This window comes from Corythoichthys intestinalis, chromosome 14 (genome assembly GCF_030265065.1).
Source record: "Corythoichthys intestinalis isolate RoL2023-P3 chromosome 14, ASM3026506v1, whole genome shotgun sequence".
Classification (NCBI taxonomy): domain Eukaryota; kingdom Metazoa; phylum Chordata; class Actinopteri; order Syngnathiformes; family Syngnathidae; genus Corythoichthys; species Corythoichthys intestinalis.
In genome coordinates, this window is record NC_080408.1 from 12,918,681 (window position 1) to 12,941,429 (window position 22,749).

At 40.4% G+C, this 22,749-nt stretch overlaps 1 protein-coding gene across 1 annotated transcript in view; it reads left to right on the forward strand.

The window, feature by feature from the left end:
• samd7 (sterile alpha motif domain containing 7) overlaps positions 1–22,749 on the forward strand; it is a 104,340-nt gene that overhangs the window by 29,078 nt on the left and 52,513 nt on the right. The window lies entirely within an intron of this gene.

Below are 22,749 nucleotides of genomic sequence, written 5' to 3' on the forward strand. Positions count from 1 at the left end.
TCTACAGAAATGAAGCATTATTTGTTCAAAGACCATGGGGGCCCTCTAGTGGACAAAATAGTTCCAGTCAGCACATTTGTAGTTTATTTGTGTGGCAGGGTTCCTACCACCCTCCTGATGATAAAAGTGATACAGACCCCCTGAAGATATAAAGAATGTGCCATTCAACTAGTTGTCAGTGGACATATTAGAGGTGGGAATCTTTGGGCACCTAACGATTCGATTACAAATCGATTATTGATTAACCCCTGCTATTAGCTGCTTTTAATGTTTTGTACATTAGTTACAAAAACTGTAAAAAAAAAAAAATAATAATAATAATAATAATAATAATAAAAACAAAACAAAAAACTTGCAGGCTTAAATAAATACAAATTCAATTAATATGATGTTTTGAATCAACCGTTAAAGTTGTTAAAATTGCTCCCGTTATTCCATAATTTCCCTTTTGTCTACTTTCGACATGTGAAAGTTTTAAAACTATTTTAAACATAGATTCAAGTCAATATTTTACCGATTTGGGAAGTATTTTAAATAAAAAGTTAATTAGGTTCGCTTGGAAGGTTCGCTACAACAGCCTTGCAGGGAAGTCTACTGCTTTAAGATGGCGGCCGTTTACTAACGCAGGCATCTAGCTTTTTGTACATATGCGGCTAACGCCACCGAGTCTATTTTGCATCTAGTCCTATATAAATATGATATCTACCGTACCATTACCCGAGGGGCCGGGTAATGACAAGCATGATGTTTAGCTACTCTCGCTCCGTTCCTCATTGCGTCCTGAAGACCGCGTGGCGCGCTGTGTTTTACTTCCGCTTTACTTATATTACATATTTCAATAATCGGAATTTGGATGTTTGTGAATCGTTCTCGAATCGTCCACGGCCGAATCGCGAATAATCTAAGAATCTGAAATTTCGCACACCTCTTGGACATATCATCACAAATGTTCTAAAAATATTTTATAAAAGTTGAAAAGTTACATAGTGTTGTTTAAGATTGGTTTCATGCCTCTCTTAATACTTTATGAAAAGGTTTGTCCCAGTACATTTTGTCCGGAGTTTAAATAAGTATTCTGTTAAACATCACCCCATTAAAAAATATACAACGCATATATTATTATGATGTTAATGATTCTGCTTGAAGCAGCGCCGTGCTTTTTATCGCGGAGGCATGGAGGAGTCGTTAGTGGAAACAGACTGCAAAACCAAGACACGCTAATGAAGCTAAATCACGCTGTGGCTGCTATGTAGAAAGTTGAACCGTTAGGTAAAGCCCACCATGCTGGAGAAAGCCACGTAGCCTACATGAACAACTTTAAAAATATGTTCAACGGGTTATTTTAATAATACAAAAATGATTTGACGGGGCGAGACGTCCAATCCATTTGAAGTGGGAGTGATTGCCGCCCTCCCAGTTTAAATAAATTTGACGTCTGCTAGTGAAGAACTAGTAGCAAACTCATTTGAATTTACAGCAAAAAGATGAAAAGAGCCACATATTAACAATTACACAATTAAATCTACTCTATACATTAAATGAATCAATTCCCAGGATGTTTTATCCAGAGCGCTCTAAAAAAAATTGTGGGTCAAAGGCTGTAAAAAGAGCCTCATGCTGCTTGTAAATGGGAAGCTTATGAAAACACAGGCTCGTAAACACAACCGTGGTGCCTGCTAACAACATGTAACACAAAATATCCTGTCATTTCCTTGACATCTTAAAATGTCTTTTGTTTTTGAGCACTCAGAGTTCCTAGCTGAAGACAAAGAAATAAATAGAGGACAAATGTAGGCTGCTGTAAATGACAAACTGTAAATGACTCCTCAGGAATCCTCTCAGATGCCAGGAAAATGTGCCTACTAGTGGCTGTGAGCAGTACAGGGATTGGAAGTAGTGAGTGTTCATGAGTTTGTCTACTATAGATTTACATTACAACCATGAACACCAATAATTTCCAAATTCAGTTTAGGATTTTAACCCTTTAACACCTAAGCCTATTTTGGCAGAATTTGCATGCATTTGATGTTGCCTTTATATTTCAAAGAAAAAAATGTTTACAATGGCCAAGTTGGGTCCCTTTTTTCAGGACACCTTGAACTTCATATCCAAACTGTTGTTTTCTTCACTGACCAATTACAATCCACATTTTGGACCCAAAAAGACAAAAAAATTCCAAAATCTTTTTTCAAAATTTGTAATGTTGATGTCCCATTGACAACCAAACATGCTCGACCAACCGTTTTGAAGCTTGATAATATTTATTCAACTTGTTAGGATAAACATTTAATAGAAAAAAATAAGATTGAATAGTTTTATGTTTGACAATTCAACACAAACAGCAGGTATGGTCATAGGCGTTTTTGGCCTTTACACATTCTTTGGTCAAAACAGGTGCAAAATAGTGAGAAAAAAGATTATATATACAGTAGGGCTCTCAAAATTAACGCGCTAACGAGCGGTAATTAATTTTTTAAATTAATCCCGTTAAAATATTTGACGCAATTAACCCCAAATGCCCCGCTCAAACATATTAAAAGGACAGCAAAGTGAAAGGTGTACTTGTTGTGGGGGTTTTCGGAGTTTTGCCGCCCTCTGATGGCGCTTGGGTGCGACTGATTTTATAGGCTTCAGCATCCATGAGCATTGTGTAAGTAATTATTGACATCAACAATGGCGGGCTACTAGTTTATTTTTTGATTGAAAATTTTACAAATTTTATTAAAACGAAAACATGAAGAGGGGTTTTAATATAAAATTTCTATAACTTGTACTAGTTATTATCTTTTACTTATTTTCTATAATGTTTATAAATATTTATATTTTTTATATATATTTATATATTTTATTTATAATTTTTATTTATCTTTTAAGAATTACAAGTCTATCTATCCATGGATCGCTTTAAAAGAATGTTAATAATGGTAATGCCATCTTGTTGATTTATTGTTATAATAAAGAAATACAGTACTTATGTACCACATGTTGAATGTATATGTCCATCTCAGTCTTTTCCATTCCAACAATAATTTACAGAAAAATATGGCATATTTTATAGATGGTTTGAATTGCAATTAATTGCGATTAATTACGATTAATTCATTTTTTAGCTGTAATTAACTCGATTAAAAATTTTAATCGTTTGACACCCCTAATATACAGTATATCAACTAACACACAAAGGGTTTGGAGGATATCTCTTTGTGAAGTTAGGTGTTGTACCCATCACCTTATCAAAAGTATATACCTACATGCAATCAAGCTTCTCGAACACACATCTACATAAAAATTGAAAAGATTATAGTAAAGTTGATGTTTCACTTGCTGCTTCGCTACTGTGTAGACGTCTCTCTGCTTTGCTCCTGCTTCTCAAGCTTCAATCATCTTTTTAATCATTTTTAAACACCTCTAAATTACTCAGGAGGTCTTGGAATTATCTTTTAATCATGTTTATATTCAAACAAAGGCTTTTTGAGCATTTTTGAGCCTTTTAAAGTGCTTTTTTGTCGTTACTGGAACACAAGTCTGCCTTATCGGAGCTGAGGAATTCGGCTAACGAAAGCTAAGTAGCAGCAACATGCCTCCCCTGTCAATGGATGATTACCACAAACTGCTCCAGAAGATAGCAGTACTGGAAACAAAAATCTACCGGCTTGAAGTGAATATGGAGGTAAACGGACAGCTCGGGAATGAAACCACTCTGCCGATCTCCCAAAACAGCGAGTGGGAGCGGACCCACAGAATGCAAACAAACACCATCGAGACTCAACGGGACCCTGGCAGAACCCAGCACTGGCAGATTTACGATGAAAAGGAATGGCCACCTCTGCAGAAGAATGCGTCATCTACTCCGGCACCAGAAGGAAAATTATCACAGATCAAGGCAACAACAAAGGCTCAAAGCAAAGTGCCTCAAGCTGCTGGAATTTTACTGGAAAATAGATTTACGCCACTCTCCGAGACTCCTGACCCAGGGAAAGTTGGAACACCCAGCTCGAAAGAGAGGTACGATGCTAATGCATGTGCTAGCAGGCTACAGAGAAAGCGACCCAATGGGCCCCGCACTCTGATAGTGGGCGACTTTGCTGTGAATGGGATGAAACACTTTTGTAGCAACAATACCAGAGTATGTTGTTTAAACAAAGCTACGGTGTCTGTTATCTCTGAACATATCTTGAGCATTGCTGCTCAGCATCCAACAGCCACTAGTCTGATAATACACACAGGAGCCCTCGATATTGCGAAGCAAAAATCAGAGCTTTTAAAGCAAGACTTCACTGAACTGATAAACAAAGTCGGAACTTTAAATACTGAGGTGTTTTTCAGTGGACCCATACCCGCGCCCAGGCTGGGGGATGAAAGTTTCAGCAGAGTGATGATGCTTAACAAATGGCTCAAAGCAACATGCGCTGGACAATCGATGTACTTCATTGACAATTTCAACATATTTTCAGGGCGCAGGCACCTCTTTAAGAACGATGGCCTTCACCTAAATAAGTCAGGAGTGCGGTTACTAAGCAGCAGCATGTTTTATCTCTTGAGGCACAGACAGTCTGCTTATCTCGAGGAAAGGAGGCAAGCTGTCCCAAAACATCGGATAAACATGGTGGCTGGGATGAGTGCTGAATCAGACAGTGTGCACGCAGGATCAATCTCTCCTTCAAAAATGGAGCCGATAGTCGCTGAAGGGGAAGTGACTAAGCTAGCCCCGCCAGGCTGTGACCAACCCTCCTCTGCTGAGGCTCCACTGCCTCAACGGAAGGAGACCCTGGTAGCAGGTGATCGACCCCCTTCAGACGAGACTCAAGAAGTGGCTCCATCAGCTCAACAGGAGGAGAACGACCCGACCGTGCAATCCTCTGCTGTCGAGGCCCCATCCAGCACCAAATCCTCGCACTCCAAGACGCCACCATGCCGCCGACTCCAGGCTAAGGCCCCATCCAGCCCCAAATCCTCACACTCCAAGACGCCACCACGCCGCAGACTCCAGGATAAGGCCCCATCCAGCACCAAATCCTCACACTCCAAGACGCCACCACTCCGCCGACTCAGTCAGGCTAAGGCCTCATCAAGGCCTAAATCCCCACAGTCCCGGAAGCCACCCCGCCGACGACTTAGTTTGGATGGAATATTGAGTCAACCTGATTGGGACTCCATGGGTCTAGATAGCAAGGTTAACCAGTCTCTTGATCTCCTCAAGTTCATGTCTTCGCTTCCACCCTGTACCTGCCACACCCGACAGGTGCCAGGGGAAGATGGCAACAAACCAACCAGCCTCCACTGGAATTCTCTCGGGGCAAAGCCAAAGCACTACAACTCTGGAACTACACGGTATTATCCTTCTATGGAGGAAGCCATGTTTGCGACACCAATATGATGTGCACCGGGTCCAGGCTGTGACAACATTACAAAGACTTTTCTGTCCCAGCAAAAGCCGGGGCCTTATGGAGTACAGTATGTATGCTCAACAATCCCAGTGGTGATAAACAACAAAAAAAGGGCTAGACTGGTGAGAAATAAAAAACGTTCAATAAATTCTGCCAAGCAATAAAAAACGTTCAATAAATTCTGCCAACCTGTTAACCATATTATGTCATTCCCAAAGCTCACCAGTGAATCCAGTCTGGCATCTCCAATTGGCTCTGCTAAATATTAGATCTTTAGCTGGCAAATCTTTCTTAATTAATGATTTTATCTGCAAACATAACCTTGACATGTTGTTCCTAACAGAAACTTGGTTAGATCAAGATAAGAGTTCGACAGTTCTGATCGAGGCAACACCCGCAAACTTCAATTTCTTTAGTGCGCCAAGAACCCATAAGAAAGGAGGTGGGGTTGCCAGTCTGATCAGGGACAGTTTTCAATGCACGAATATTTCATGTGGTCAGTTTGATTCCTTTGAGTATATTGTCATTCAGCTAAAAAGCCCTTGCAGAGCTGCCTTGGTAACAATTTACAGACCACCGAAGTATAACACAATGTTTTTTGATGAGTTTACCAAAATACTGTCTTCTGTGTGCATGGACTTTGATTGTGTTGTTTTAGTGGGTGACTTTAACATTCATGTTGATAATCCTGAAGAAGGATGTGCTAGAGAGCTTTTAAATATTTTGGATACATTTGGTTTATCTCAGCATGTCACAGTTCCAACACATAACAGAGGGCACATACTGGACTTAATAATATCCAAAGGTCTTAACATCTCTGAGGTCACAGTGAATGATGTTGCTCTGTCTGATCACTACTGCATTATGTTTAAAATGACCACCCCTGTCCATCCTCTGAAAAGGGAAACAGAGTTTATTAGGAAGCGTTACATAAGTGATAACACATGTGCGTTATTCACACAGGCCTATGCCTCATTATTAACCCCTACAATAGCTCCAGTGGAAGAACTTGTAAATAGTTTCAGTTCCGGTGTGATGACTGTAATGGACACTATTGCCCCGATTAAGACAAAAACTTTGTCAAGAAAGAAGAGGTCACCCTGGAGAAATGCCATACTAGCTATAAAACAAAAGCAAGTTTGTAGACGAGCAGAACGCAGATGGCGAAAAAACAAACTCCTAGTTTTTTATGATATCTACAAAGAGAGTCTTCGCAAATACAACCAGGAACTGAAAAATGCTAGACAATCATATTTTTCAGAGATCATTAGTAGAAACACCAACAATACTCGCACACTATTTTCTGTTGTTGACAAACTGACAAACCCACAAGCATCAATACCTCAGGAATTGGCATCTGAGGTGTCCTGTAATAATTTCGCAGCATTTTTTACACACAAAGTACTAATGATTAGACAGACTGTGTGCAACTCCGGATTAACAAATGTTACACTAAATGCCTCCCAACATGTCCCCCACGTCAATCTTAGACAGTTTAGCCTCTTGGACTATGCCACTTTAACAGAAATTGTGTCGAAACTAAAGCCCACAACATGCTGCCTTGACATCCTTCCTTCAAACTTTTTCAAAACTGTTTTTCATTGCATAGCCCCAGACATACTTCAGATTATAAATACTTCCCTCCAAACAGGAGAGTTTCCTCAGACTTTAAAAACTGCAGTAATAAAACCTCTCCTAAAAAAACCTAATCTGGATGCCTCAACCATTAGTAATTACAGGCCAATATCAAATCTGACATTCCTGGGGAAAATTATCGAAAGGGTTGTGTTTGAACAGATCCAGACTTTTATGATCCAAAACAATCTTTTTAACTCATTTCAGTCTGGATTTCGGCCACAACACAGCACCGAGACCGTGCTTATCAAAGTCCTAAATGATATTCGTCGGAATACCGATGCAGGCAAATCATCTGTTCTGCTACTATTGGATCTCAGCGCCGCATTTGACACGGTTGATCACAACATACTACTCAGCAGATTGGAACAGTGGGTAGGGCTTACTGACACTATTCTTCAGTGGTTCACATCCTATTTACATGATAGGGATTTCTTTGTGTCAATCGGAAATTATCAGTCAGAACGAACCAAATTCACGTGTGGAGTCCCTCAAGGGTCAATTCTTGGACCACTCTTATTTAACATCTATATGCTTCCGTTAGCTCAGATAATGGAACAGTATGACATCTCCTATCACGCCTATGCAGATGACACACAACTGTACATTTCTGTGTCCCCACATGATTATAGTCCCTTAGTCTCCCTGAGTAAATGCATTCATCAAATCAATGAATGGATGTGCCAGAATTTTCTCCTGTTAAATGTGGAGAAAACAGAGGTGATCATTTTTGGGCCAAAAAAGGAAAGGTCAAAGATAAGCAGCCAACTTAGCACAATGTCACTTACAGCTACAAATCAAGTCAGAAACCTTGGCGTAATTATTGACTCAGACCTAAAATTTGATAGCCATCTAAAGTCCGTCACTAAATCCGCTTATTACCACCTAAAAAATATAACCAGAATTAAGGGGCTTCTGACTCAACAAGACATGGAAAAACTTATGCATGCATTCGTTTTCAGCAGATTGGACTACTGCAACGGTATATTTACAGGTCTTGATAAAAAATCAGTCAGGAAGCTGCAGCTAGTACAGAATGCTGCAGCCAGAGTCCTCACAAATACAAGGAAGCTGGACCACATTACACCGGTTTTGAAATCGCTACACTGGCTTCCAGTGAGTCAAAGGATAGACTATAAAATACTACTGCTCGTCTACAAAACACTTAATGGCCTTGGACCAAAATACATGCTTGACTTGTTAGATTCCTATGAGACATCTAGACCCCTAAGGTCGTCTGGAACGGGTCTTCTGCATGTTCCAAGAACAAGAACCAAGCAGGGTGAGGCAGCATTTAGTTATTATGCTCCTCACCTCTGGAACAAGTTACCCGAACGTCTGAAGTATGCTCAAACCGTTAGCTCCTTTAAATCAGGGCTAAAAACGCTTTTGTTTAGCACTGCATATCCATAACTGTCTATATATTTCAATCTACCTGCCTTCTATTCCTCTTGTGCTTATCTCCATTGCTGATTTCAATGATTATTATTAGTAGTAGTTTTTGCTTTATTTCTATTTTTGTTTTATTTTCATTTATTTATTTTTATTCTGTGATTAAATGCGATCTTTTGTCTTGGTTTTTACGCTGTGTTGATTTAAATGTGATTTTTATGGTTTTCATGTGATGTAAAGCACTTTGAATTGCCTTGTGTTGAATTGTGCTATATAAATAAATTTGCCTTTGCCTTTGCCTAAAGAAAAAATATATATAACATTGAAAAAAAGTATTTTAAAAAATATTGACAAGTAGTTCAGTTCAATTCAAAATTTGCAGGCATGCGACCCAATAAAGTTTTTTTTTTTTTTTTCTCGAATAAAGCTTGAACAGGTCACGGAGCTGCGTCACACACAACGTCACACAGCCTACTCTTTCGCCGTTTGCGCGCTGCCGTCACTTCTACTCACCGAGACGCCGACTCATGCAAAGAAAAAGACGACAAATACAGCTCATCTTCCTCCTTGAGTTAATGAAATAATGCATTAGCTTGCGCTAAATGTAGTTTTAGATTCATTCTGCACGTTTCAAAGTCGCTCTCTCAAACCAACCGGCCGTTGCTTGCTTCGCGTGCCTCCCTTTCATTAGTTGGCGCCTCGCTCGGAAATTTATTAAAAATGATCACATTCGGTTCGTCCTTCTTGACATCACAACGGCTCTCGGGATATATAGTCTTTTGTGCTGCTTTCGGTTTTGAAAAAGGGGAAGAACTGATGGAAATATGGAGATAGATACATGGTCCATGCAGCGTTTTAATGCATATTTATGAGTGCAATAAAAATATAAAATTCAAATGACATTATCTCCCGTTTTTCTTGGTCGATTGACTTCAAATAAAAACTGGTGGGACATCAACTTCCGCAATTTCAAATGAGACCAACCAGCGGCACGTGGGTGACGTAATTACAGCGTGACGAAGCTTCAAAGACGATATGCGTAAACGCGTCGCTGCCGACACGTTCGGTGTTAAAGGGTTAAACAAGGAGTTCAATTAGGGTCTGATGACTAGCTTGTCAAGCCAGCCTGATTTAAAGTGCATGTGACACAAAAAAACATGTTTATTTCTTATTACATGCGGATTTTATGCTCCTGAATTAAATGGACCGCCTGGATGTGTGTGGAAGCGAGCCATATATTTATTCATTTCTTTTAATCCCGTGCTTCCGCCCACGGTCTCAGATTGAGGAAGAAGATGAATGTGACGTCGCGGACTAATCATTTTCGTAATACAGCCATACTACATAATACATACTATCGTATGCAGAAGGACTGCAGATTCATTTGATTTTGCGGATTAATTTGTTTATTTTTTGCGTTACGCCAGCTCAATGTGCTGCAGGCTTTTGTTGCTACACCAGGGAGAGTGACGTGAGGCTTTTTGGGTAACACTTTACAATAAGCAGGGGTGAAAGTGGGCCAGAACGGTCAGAAGCGCAGTTCCGGTATAAGATTCAGGGCCGGAACGCAGTTCCGGTATAAGATTCAAGGCCTGAATGCTGTTCCCATACACGGTGCTTTGATTCTGAAAATATGACGACAGCTGTCAAAACACTATGTTAAAAAAAAAAAAAAATGCTATGCTGCCACACATGCATTTCATCTCCAAGAAGAAAACAATCTAGCCAATGTAGCCTAATCCGTTTCCACCAATATTTATCATCATTCTATTCCACGGATGGCATGGAGGTTTCCCTGGCTGCTGCAGTTATCTGTGTCTGACGATGATGAGTCACGTCAATGTGCGAATGCACGCAGCAAAGCAAAACGGCTGGACTCATTTATCAGTTCAATTGGCTGACATACTGACATGTGATCAGCGGACATAGTTAGCTCTGATTGGTTCAGATGTGGACGTTTTCTGGAACAGCAAAAATAAAAATAAAAAATGGTTGTTGAATTGATACGACAAAAAAAGGGCAATGCAACATAAAATTGATCAAATCTTTAAAAACAAGGAAAGAGTTGAGGAGGTTTATTTATCATATTTAGTTTTCTGATGGAAAGGTTCAGAACATCTTAGCTGTCAATGTGCACTCTGGACTTATATTTGTTCATTTATGTTTGGCTACTTATTCATTTCCTTATGATTTAAGAAAAGTCAATGTTTGCGCAATCTTCAAAATATATCCTATTTCATTCTGGATAATATAAGTCATTTGTACTTATTTTTCTGAATGTATGTTACTTATATCTCATTAAAAAAAAAAAAAAAAAAGTAAATGTTTACATTAACTTCAATTTTAATATAAATCTTATGTTCTGAAGTGGTTAAAATTGAGATTTGGCATTTAGTATGTGAGGAAATGAGGGAAAATAAAAATTAGGAGATGGTGGTTGGGGTTATTGCTGTTTTTGTTCATTTTTATTTTGCAAATCATTGAAAAACTACAATCTTGAATGAAAATCTGTTTTTGTATGTGTTATAGAAATAACTGCCAAAACAGTTTTCTTTGCATTTCATTAGTTTTAGGAGCCCCCCCCCCAAAAAAAAAGAAAGAAAGAAAAATAGATAAATAAAATTATTGACTCCGTGGTGACCTTCACGTCGGAGAGTTCCAGCAAGAAATTCTAGCCACTTTCACCCCTGACAATAAGGGTCCCTTAATTAGCCCTTAATGCATTAGTTAATGCATTTTTAGACAATAACTAATAACAATTAACCTTAATTAACCATTACTGAATGTTTTTTGGACCCTTATTGTAAAGTGTAGCACATGTGTCCCTTAACTAAGAAATTAGAAATGCTTAAGTGCCCCCCCCCCAACCTTTATCAACCATTACTGAATGCTTTTTAGACCCTTATTGTAAAGTGTAGCACACGTGTCCCTTAACTAAGAAATTATAAATGCTTAAGTTGACAAACCCCAACCCTATATAGGCCTATATTTTTTATTTTACCAAACTATTAATTACTGTCTGTTCATGCATTAACTAATGTATTAACTAATATTAATTAATTTATTACTAAATGTTAAATAAGGGATTATATGAATTATCGTAATGTTACTTAAACATTAGCTATTGTCTTAAAATGCACGAACTAATGCTTAAACTTAAATGCATTAACTCATGTTAATGAATATATTAATAAATGTTAGATAAGGGATTTAATGAATTATTTTCATGTTACTTAAACATTAGTTATTGTCTAAAAATGCACTAACTAATGCATTAAGGGCTAATTAAGGGACCCTTATTGTAAAGTGTTACCGCTTTTTGAATTTCCAAAAGATCCTGTTCACCGCGAATTACGGGCAAAACAAGTCCGACAATCAAGAGACCATTAGACGGATGACTAAGTGAGTCAGCTATGTGTTTTATGTTATGTCAAATACTGGGATCATGGCAAACCTTTTAATAAGGAGGTGGCTTGCATTATATGGGTGACAATGCTCCCTGTCCACCGAGAAGGCCACACGGTGTGCGGCTTGTCGCTGGTAAAGGCGTGCCCGCCTATTGAGCGCTATCCTCAGCTTGGGGTGAGAAGCTCAGCCATACGGGATGGACTCGGTGTCGAGTCGCTACTCCTCTGCCTTGAGAGGAGTCAGTTGAGGTGGCTCGGGCATCTGGTTCGGATGCCTCCTGGACGCCTGCCTGAAGCAGTGGCATGTCCCACCGGCAGGAGGCCCCGGGAACGACCCAGGACACGCTTGAGAGTCTATGTCTCTAGGCTAGCCTGGGTACGCCTTGGGATCCCTGAGGAGGCCTGGGCAGAGGGAAGTCTGGGTTTCCCTGCAGAAGCTTCTGCCCCCGCGACCCGATTTATTAACCTACTAACCCAATAAATCAACAAATAAACCATATTGGATTATAAGCCGCAGGTTTCAAAATGAGGGAAAAAGTAGCGACTTATAGTCCAAAAATCATGGTATTCAAAGTTGGTGAAGAGTTTCAAGACTGAGTGAAGGCTTTACATTGTGTTTGAAGCCTGGGTTAGGGTTTTTAAGACAAGGATATTAAATTACAGTTGGTTCAAATATCGGTTTCTTAAATCAGTTTAAGAGTCTAACCCAGGGGTGGGCAAACTATTCCACAAAGGGCCGCTGTGGGTGCAGGTTTTTGCTGCAGCCCATCAAGAGGACACCTTTTTACCAATCTGGTGTGTTATAAGTGCAATCAGTTGATTGCAGTCAGGTGCTTCTTGTTTCCATTTAAACCTCATTGGTTAAAAGCTCTGTGCTGGATCAGTTGGAACAAAGACCAGGACCCACTGTGGCCCTCGAGGACCGGTTTGCCCACCCTTAGTCTAACCGGTAGTCAGCCAAGTGCAAGGAACATATAGCCAAATGTATCAAGCAAGCATATCTCACATTCTGTACGTAACACTGTGCAAACACACCACTCATCAGGTCATGTATAGCATGTTTACAGGAGTCCGTCATGTGTGTAATTACCAGCCAGGTGTTGCTCGTCACTGGCAAAAGAATTCCTCAACATCTGCAAGCTGAGGTTTGAAAAGCAGCATGATGACAAAAAGAAAATTATATATCATTAAGACATCAGTGCAAAATGGCAGTTCTGCTTCTTACTAGGAAGAATGTTCTGTATAGAGACCCCATAGCTTTGGACTCATAGGATCCATCACAGTTCTTGTTCTTACTATTAAGAATGTTCTGTATGGAGACACATGGCTTTGGACTCATTGGATCCATCACAGTCCTTGTTCCGGGATGTCGTCATCGAGGAAAAGTTCCTCGAATTCTCCATGAATTAAAGCAATGAATGCGGCATTACAGCAATGTAAAGACATTTTGCCTTAACTGTACCTTTATAGCTTACAAGATCCACAGTTTTAAAAAGAAAGAATATGTCTGCTGCCCTTGTATGTATGAAATTTTATACTATCCACCTGTCTGATGAATAAGGAGTTTAAATTAGATGTTTCAAGCCAGGGTTAAAGGGACAGACAAAACATTATATAAATGGCCTTCATGTGAAAGATGGTTTCTAAAAGTACGTGTTTAAGCAGGCAAATCGCAAATGTCTTGGATCTCTGATAATTGAGAGCAGGGGTGCTCACTATTTTGTGCTCCAAGATGTACTTTTCAAGGAGACAACTGACTACAATCTACCGTGACAGTACAGTATGTTCCATAACCACATACTGTATGTTGCACACACAACATAATTAACGATGTAATAATGATGTTAAAACGATGGAATAATGTTCTTTGGACAGATTAATCTAAAATTGAACTATTTGGACGCCAGAACAGAGGACATGTTTAGTGTAAACCCAATACAGCATTTTAGGAAAAGAATCTCAAACATGGAGGTGGAAGTGTCACGATTTGGGGATGCTTTGCTACAGCAGGACCTGGCCAGCTCACCATCATAGAATCTACCATGACTATTATGGTGTATCAGAGGGCGCTTAAATTAAAGCTGAAGCGAAACTGGACCCTGCAACATGACAATGACCTAAAACATCCATCAAGGACTGGCTGAAAAGGAAATGGAGAGTCCTGGAATGGCCGAGTTAAAGCCCAGATCTTAATACCATTGAGATGCTGTGGGGTGACTTGAAACCGGCTATACATGCAAGAAACCCCTCAAACATCTCACAGCTGAAAGTATTCTGCGTTGAGGAGTGAGGCAAACTTTCTTCAGATCGATGTCAAAGACTAGTAGATGGCTACAAAAAGCGTCTCACTGAAGTTATTTCGCCAAAGTGGGTAACACTAGCTATTAGGTGCTAGGGTGTCCTACATTTTTCCGCAGTTAGAATATGACATTTTTGTTGGTATGTTTAGTTTAATGAGTAAAACAATGTTAATTTTTGTTGTTTACCTGCAATTAAATCACTTTTTTTTTTCAAGATAAAGAAAAACAAGATCAGACATTGATATGTGAACATTTCTTAATAAAGAACTGAATATTTAATGGGGTATCCAAATTGACTGTTCATAGCTACCAAGTTTCAAGACAATAATACACAAATGATGGAGTAGCACTTCAAAGTTAGTGTCCACAGGAAGAAGAACAGTAACAACATGAGTGGCAACTTGACAGGCCTACTGCCTGTAATAAAAATGAAAACTACGCAGGAAGAGATTTAAACCTTCATCCTCAAAACTATAAAGAAGACAAGTTAACGACTTCTCTCTATACTGCTCAGTTTTACACTTTTTACACAGGAAAAACATTCAAAAATTATATCAAATTGTTTTGTCACATCTTTTCCGACACAAATTCAATCCATATTCAGACTTACATTTATCCATTTTTACTTGCTGTATGTGCCAGTCCATTCCCCCCCCCCCCTTAAACGCACGTTGATTGGCTGATGACTTGACTCCCTGCCCCCTCCTCCCACCACACAGACGCACACTTACACAACCCCGTCGACAAAAATACAACATGCCGCCTCCTCCACCCCTTTCAAAGAGGAGGGATATTACAAGTTTTTTTTGGGCCAGCACAAGCCACTGTAAATAATGTAATAAGACGTCAATATTGTGCAGATGGGGGAAACACCACTACTTTTGCTACTAAAAGTCCGACCTGCATCAGAGTTTGCATAGCATTAATCTGTGTGAAGGTGCTAACTTGCAAAACTACTGCAGTCAGGCCAGCCTCCACAAGGAATAACGAAGTCAAGCTAGCCGTCCCTCATTTGGATCATTGTTTGCATTATGTGCATTATTGTAATGCAACGTGGTGGCTTCATAGTGCAAGTCCCAAGAATGGGTCCACTTATGAGGGACACTGATATGAACTCATATGGAAAAAAAAACAATCAGTGAAATGAAAGCACACACATCAGAATTTCATGACAGTACTGTACTTTGGTTTGAGTCTGTCTCAGATGTAGATCGGTCCTTGGTTCTCTCAGATTTTTTTTTTCATGATTTTTTTTCCCAAATCACTTTTATATTACAATAGTTTAGTTTTAGTCTAGTGGTGCTTCAGTGTCCCCCAGAAGTGGACCCATTCTTGGATAGCTCCCCATTTTTTTAATAAAGGGAGTTGCAGTTAAAAATGTTTCTTTAGTAGTTTTTGAAAACAAAGGTTTGAACAGAACATTGTATCACGTGAACCAATGCACATAAAAGTTACTATACGTCAATCAGCTGGGTATCGCCCGCTCCGGCGGGGGACCCTGCCTTAGGCTTGGTGGGCCGTTGGGGGTCCCGTGGCGCGCTGTGCCGGTTGGGGGGCTGCAGCTGTGGCTCGTGGGCCGGGTGGGCAAACGGGGTTAGAGTGGGCGTGGGGTTGGTGGTGCGTCCCCTCTTCCCATCCCTGAAGGCCGGTTGATGGGGGCACGGGTGGCCCGGGGGACCGCCCTGGATCCCGGGGGGGGGGGGGGGGGTGACGATGGCTCCTTTTCTGGGCTGCGGGAGGAGCCCGCCTCCCCTCCCCGGGCTGGCTGGGTGGGGTCCGTGGCCCTCTGTTGGCGCCCGCATGGCGTCTCCGCTTCTTTGCGTGGCCGTCGCGTGTTTGGTGGAGCTCGCGCGCGGCTGAATGTGAATGGGCACGCTCGGATAGTGGGTCCTGGTGCCAGGATTGGCGATGTGGCGTCGTAGTGTCGGTTGCCAACGGGCTTACACTCACAAGGGGTTCACATGATTACTGGTTTCTAGATCACAGAGCTGATTTGTGTACACTCCACCCCTCCCAATCACTTAGCTTATAAACTCCCCCACCCCCCTACCTTTCTTTTCCTGGTCAACAGGCCCCCCACATGGTGTCAACCAGAAATACATCTAGCTGACGATAGCACCAACATATTCATAGTTAGTGTAGGCATTCAATGTATTTCTTGTTGTTGTTTGTGTTTCTTTTCTTTCTTTTCATGTGTTTCCTTTATTTTCTTCTGTTCCCCCATTACCCCTTTCCTGTTCCCTGCTTTGCCATAATGAACGAGGTATGTTGAGTGATCACAATGGGAGTATGTCATACTCTGAATGTAAAACATTAAAACTGTTCAGACCATCCGGACACTCAGACTTCCATTCTCCGTGTCAAACAGCTGAACAGGACAGGTTTAAAATTTAAAAAAAAAATCTTTGTGTTAAAAATAACTAAATATAAAATCTGTTTGGTCTTATTAATGTCCCGTCCCCAGCAAAAAGTGTACATGGGGGTTATGCTGTTATATCGTCCCTACCAATGCTGAGACCAAACCTACGCCCTTGGAGCTGAGAAACCAGAAGTGGTGCTCCAACACATTATTTTCTTTCGGAATACTGTCCAAAAATGACACGTTATCAGCATATGCAAAGTCCACCACGTTTTATCTAGTAGTTTCATGTCCCGTTATGTCCTTAAACTAGCAGGAATTGCAGCCTTAAAAACGACTCATAACCAAAGGCAGCAATAGGTCTGCACTGCCCTAGTAATCAGCAAAAAAAAAAAAAAAAATCAGCCTCCTAGGATTGATAGATACTGCCCATGGACAGAGGAGTAGGACTTCAAAAATTAGTTTCCACAAGAACAACAACATGAGTGGCAACTTGACATGCTTGCATCCTGTAAAAACTAATAAAGGTGTGACAACAGAGAAAATTACTATTTCTGGCCCATGTTTAGGTACTACAGTAAATACTGCTAACAAAAAACCAAATGTGAACCTTTACTGTAAGCCTGTTGGAGTATTTAATACTTGTTGGTTAAAGAGTTTTTGCACTGCTCGTATATGTTCGACCAGACCACACACTCTGTGGCACAATTAGTTGTGATTACCAACGTGATGGATTCTGTTAGAGCAGCAGACGTTTTAAGCATCTTACTAATTTTGCTTGTCAGGCTGACATGTCTGTTGGCTTTTAACGTTTACGACTAACCCAGGAGTTATGCTAAACCACCAGACACCGAGTCTCCACTGCATGCTGAAAGCTTCCATTTGCTTTGCAAACATCCCTGTTCAAATATTTCCATGTTCAGACACCTTTTTGAAACAGTCAAAAAGGGTGTGTTGAGCCATACTGATCAGAAAATGTCTCAATATAGCAGTGATATATCGGTCTATAAAGTATAATTTTAGGAACGTTGTCAGAAACGTAAAATCAGATCAGTCAGATGGTATTGTGTGGAAACAGTATCTGTGTGTAGTTATGTGATTATTGCCAGGGAGCAGATGTTAATTGCCCTGAAAGGCTGAGGAAGATAGCAAAGTGAAAAACAGATGTTTCTTGCTGAGATGGGCTGCAGAAGATATCCAAGCTGGTTATTAACAACATAGGCGGCTGGAGATATGGAAACAGTAAGTAGCTGTCTATTGCCTAGATGTGTTATAGAAGATAGCAGGACAGGAAGTAGATGTTGCGTACCTAGAAAGGCTACAGAAGATATCAAAACAAGGAGCAGACTTTGATAGCCTAGAGAGGCTGTAGAAGATAACACAGCAAACATGTTTTCTTTCTTCTGACCAGAAACTTAACCCCTATTTTAATTTAATAAAATAGCCCCCTAAAGTCACATAAATACTGGTAAATCTAATTATATGCTCCCCAAAGAATAAACTAAAAAAAAATAAACTAAAGAACAACAACCTCGCCAGTGTGCCTGAATAATGATTTTAAATGTGTTGCTTATCTTTATGTGATTAAAAATTTAATTTCAATGAAGAAAAATTTTAACATTTCTAGTATGCAGTGTTGTTAATAACGGCGTTAGAATATGACGACGTTACTAACGGCGTTATTTTCTTCCGTAGTGAGTAATCTAATTACCGTATTTTTCGGACTACAAGTCGCTCCTGAGTATAAGTCGATCCAGCCATAAAATGCCCAACGAAGAGAAAAAAAAACATATACAAGTCGCACCGGAGTATAAGTCGAATTTTGGGGGGAAATTTACTTGATAAAATCCAACACATAGAACAGACATGTCATCTTGAAAGGCAATTTAATATAAAAATACAATAGAGAACAACATGCTAAATAAATATACAGTGTACAGTGCATGAACAACGAAATGAGAATATACTGTCCTTACCAGGACGCTACGGCTCGGTCCCGGCTATACAGCGAACTCCCAAATGACGATGCTGGACGTCCATATAATGTGCTGAATCAATTTGGTGCTTGATACCAAACAGGTTCGCATCAACGTAAATAAATGACAATTAGGTACTATTAGTAATAAGTAACAGGTTAGCATGCGTTCGCTATCATTAGCACATCGTTCAAACAACCACACAACTGGCTCTAAGTGTCCGATCGCGGGTGGAAAACACACAACAACAACAGAAAAGATGATACAAGCAGGCGTTGCCTCTGTAGAGATGATTTAAAAGCATAAACAATGAAAGTAGGTTCGCATCCGTCTATTCTCTCTAGCTAACTCACTCACTCAGAGCTACGTAGCTGTCAGTCTTCTTCTGGCGTGTCGCGTAAACAAGTGCGAGTGCGCCCTCACGTGGGCGTGAAAGCGCCACAAACTAAATGCATCCATTTCAAGATAAAAAAGTCAATAATACAATTAATTAATACAATACTTACACTGCCAAAGGCAGAACGCGAACGTGGCCATAGCTATAAAGAGTTATTCAGATAACTATAGCATAAGAACATGCTAACAACTTTACAAAACCATCAGTGTCACTGCAAAACACCAAAATAAAATGTGAAATTATATCATAATGTGTTAATAATTCCACACATAAGTCGCTCCTGAGTATAAGTCGCACCCCCAGCCAAAATATGAAAAAAATCGCGACTTATAGTCCGAAAAATACGGTAATTACTTTTCTCATTTTGGCAACGCCGTTACCGTTACTGAGGTGGGAAAGGTGTGCATTACTATGCGTTGCGATGTTGGTTGACTGACGTGAGAAAAGTCTGAAAAAGACAGACTCACGGAGACGAGAGAGCAGAGCAGGAGTGGGGAGGAGGCAAGGGAGTGTGACGCCATTGCAAACGTGATGCTACTATGCTAGGTGGCTCAAATGATACCAGACTGTAGCCGATAGCCTACAAACTACGCCCTCATGATGCTTCGGTAGATATCACATATACAGTGGGGCAAATAAGTATTTATTCAACCACTAATTGAGCAAGTTCTCCCACTTGAAAATATTAGAGAGGCCTGTAATTGTCAACATGGGTAAACCTCAACCATGAAAGACACAAGGTGGGAAAAAAAACCAGAAAATCACATTGTTTGATATTTTTAAAAAATTATTTGTAAATCATGGTGGAAAATAAGTATTTGGTCAATACCAAAAGTTCATCTCAGTACTTTGTTATGTACCCTTTGTTGGCAATAACGGAGGCCAAACGTTTTCTGTAACTCTTCACAAGCTTTTCACACACTGTTGCTGGTATTTTGGCCCATTCCTCCATGCAGATCTCCTCTAGAGCAGTGATGTTTTGGTGCTGTCGGTGAGCAACACGGACTTTCAACTCCCTCCACAGATTTTCTATGGGGTTGAGATCTGGAGACTCGCTTGGCCACTCCAGGACCTTGAAATTCTTCTTACGAAGCCACTCCTTTGTTGCCCTGGCTGTGTGTTTGGGATCATTGTCATGCCGAGAGACCCAGCCACGTCTTATCTTCAATGCCCTTGCTGATGGAAGGAGATTTTCACTCAAAATCTCTCGATACATGGCCCCATTCATTCTTTCCTTTACATAGATCAGTCGTCCTGGTCCCTTTGCAGAAAAACAGTCCCAAAGCATGATGTTTCCACCCCCATGCTTCACTGTGGGTATGGTGTTCTTCGGATACTATTTATAATTGCTCCCACAGTTGATTTCTTTACACCAAGCGTTTTACCTATTGCAGATTCAGTCTTCCCAGCCTGGTGCAGGTCTACAATTTTGTCTCTGGTGTCCTTCGACAGGTCTTTGGTCTTGGCCATAGTGGAGTTTGGAGTGTGACTGACTGAGGTTGTGGACAGGTGTCTTTTATACCGATAATGAGTTAAAACAGGTGCCATTAATACAGGTAACGAGTGGAGCCTCGTTAGACCTCGTTAGAAGAAGTTAGACCTTTTTGACAGCCAGAAATCTTGCTTGTTTGTAGGTGACCAAATACTTATTTTCCACTCTAATTTGGAAATAAATTCTTTAAAAATCTAACAATGTGATTTTCTTTTTTTTTCCCCACATTCTGTCTCTCATTGTTGAGGTTTACCCATGTTTACAATTACAGGCCTCTCTAATCTTTTCAAGTAGGAGAACTTGACTAAATACTTAGTTGCTCCTCTGTATATTGCTGGTTATTGTTGTTTTTCCATGTGCTTATATCATTCAATTATGTAACAATTAATTCAGGTTCACTTTTCATTTACAAAAAAAAAAAAAAAAAAATTCAAGGGTGACGGTTATCGTGGCCTGGCTCTACGAATGAGGTGTCCTTTATTTTCTTTTCCGGGAGAAGGCAATCGTATTTAATGTAGACATTTATTTCCAAAAGTAGATGTTGACTTCAACTAGCTGCAGAGACTATCCAACAGGAAGTACTAGTATTATTGTTTAGGTGGGCAGTTAAAGACATCAATATCCTACAGGAAATTGACATTCGGAAGTGGTTACATTAACTCTAGATGAAGAGAGTTGAGATTGTTAGGGGGCATCTTGAAGTAGGTGTAGTCACGTGCCTGCAGGCATCGGAGCAGTGTAGCTTGCACAGCGGGAAATCGCCTTAGTGGTCCCACGAAAACATTCCATGCAAGAGAGAGAGATTAAATACAGCAAATGTCAAAATAAGATTTATGGCCCCTTTTGAATGATTTATTGCCCTTAAGCCCCGCCCCTTTATGCACCTGTCAAAGGATAATGATCTTTAAGCCCCGCCCCTTGTTATTGATATGGAGGTATTTTTGCCCCGAGGTTAGTTCCGGAGGAAGTGTTACGGAATGTTTGGAATGTCCGGAAGTGTTTGAAGTGAAAATATTCCTTTGAAGTTTCGTAAGAAGACAATGGTTAGTATTGTTATGGTGTTTGGGGTGTGTTTTCAGCCTAGGGCGGTTCCGGAGGAAGTGTGGTGGGGTTACGGGTGGGGTATCCGGAATGTTAGGAATGTTTGGAAGTGTTTGAAGTGAAAATGTAGCTTTGAAGTTTCGTAAGAAGACAATGGTTAGTATTGTTATGGTGTTTGGGGGGTGTTTCCAGCCTAGGGCGGTTCCGGAGGAAGTGTGGTGGGGTTACGGGTGGGTTATCGGGAATGTTAGGAATGTTTGGAAGTGTTTGAAGTGGAAATGTAGCTTTGAAGTTTTGGAGAAGAAAGGTTAGGGTGGGTTAGGTCAGGGGTGAGTAGGACGGGTTTTCAAGACACGTCTGGGCAGTTTCCCAACCGGAACCCATGGTCATTGTGGGTGTGTCGCGAAGAGGTTAGTTTTGAAGCAATGCAAGTCATTTTGTGACTAGCTTACCTGAGCAGAGCGCGTTGTGTCATTGTCCTGCGTTTTGATTGTTTTCTTAGCTCAGGTAGTTTTTGTTGGGCTAAAAGATTGTAAAAGTATGTGTGAGCGCCATTTCAAGCATTTTCTAAATCTACAGTGTTTTTAAAAGTTACCCAAACAAAATCACCACTTCTACGCCAAAGTACAACGTTTTTCAAGAATGGATTCTGCTTGAACAATTCAACGCTGGTGAAACTTTTCTGATATAACTTCAGGTGAGTTTTCTCCAGAGTTTTTGATAGTTAGCATGCATAGCGTATCCAAATAATAGTTAAATAGGGACCTGGCGGCTTTTGATAGTTAGCATGTACAACGTATTTAAGAGCATACAAATAATAGTTAAATAGTTGCCTGACGGTTTTTGATAGTTAGCATGTACTATGTATTTAAAAGCATACAAATAATAGTTAAAAAGTAGCCTACCAGCATTGTTGTTTTTTGAAGAGAGAGTCTTTTTTTAGGTGTTACATCCTAGCGATCCCATGTGGAACTGATTTGAAACATGTCTCACTACCTGTTGTGAATCTCCGCCCCCTTCTGCCTGAACCAGCCTATAGCGTTTGGGGTGGGCTCGGAAAAGGCGTTGACATTTCTCAAAACCGCGCCCCTGCAAACCTGAGCACCACACCCACTGAAACGTGATACAATGGCGCTATCTAGTGTTTGAAACATATATTGCATTGTCGGGCGCGGAAATGGATGATTTACGACTTTGAACCCTTTGACCCCGCCCCCCCCCCCTTGACCGCAGGCCTTTGATTTAAGTTGGTATCATTATTTGATGTGGTTTTGATTGATGTAAAATGGGAGTTAATTATTGGGTTTGCGGTCATGGGTATGACTTAATGTCTTGTAATTAGAGGGTTATTGTGGTTTTGATT